This window comes from Monodon monoceros, unplaced genomic scaffold (genome assembly GCF_005190385.1).
Source record: "Monodon monoceros isolate NGI ecotype Baffin Bay Population unplaced genomic scaffold, NGI_Narwhal_1 Super_Scaffold_18, whole genome shotgun sequence".
In the NCBI taxonomy this organism is placed as follows: domain Eukaryota; kingdom Metazoa; phylum Chordata; class Mammalia; order Artiodactyla; family Monodontidae; genus Monodon; species Monodon monoceros.
In genome coordinates this window covers 806,472-807,267 of record NW_021703774.1, presented here as the reverse complement: position 1 = coordinate 807,267, position 796 = coordinate 806,472, and positions in this window count along the sequence as shown.

The following is a 796-nucleotide window of genomic DNA, read 5'->3' as shown; positions in this document are numbered from 1 at the left end:
TCCCTCCCCTCCTCCTCCTCCTCCCTTCTCCTCCCCCTCTCTTCCCCCTCCCCCACCTACTCCCCTCCCCCTCCCACCTCTCCCTCCTCCCCTCCTGCTACGTGCAGGGCTGGGCTGGGGCAGCACCAGCAGCAGTTAGCCCAGCTCAGCCACCCGTTACTGGAACCTTCGTGTCAACTCTGGAGCTGATCCAGGAAACCACACCCAGTGTCCCGAATGACTCAGCTTCACCTGCCCACCTCCACACCTGCCAGCCTCAGTGACCCAGGCCACGGCAGGAGGGGAAAGTCCCAACATCCCTTGGTCTATCCTTATCTACCCCATGGGTTTGCAGGGCATGCTGGGATTTATAGTCCTTATATTGCAGGCTTGGTGCCCTGGCTGATTTCTAGCCGTGAGGAAAAGTCAGTGCAAATGCTGGGGTTTGGAGGGTGCAGACAGAGCATGTACACTCTTCCGTAGCATCGTCTGACATGCAAGCAGCTTACCATTAGGAGAGACACCACCTCTCATATATCAAATTGGCAAAGAGTAAAAAGAAAACCCCTGGTGTCTAGGCTGGTGAGGATGTGAAGAAACTCAAGCCTGCACAAACCATTGGTCTAGGTGGGAATTAGGAGACGCTTTCTGAAGAGCAATTTGACAAGCTGTCTAAAAACCTTGAAAAGCATGCATGACTTTTCCCTAGCAATTTCACATCTGAGCACTTTTTTCCAAAGAAAATAATTGGGTAGGTGCACAAAGATACGTGTACCAGGGCTCCCCTTGTGGCGGGGGTGTAATTGGAGACAAATGG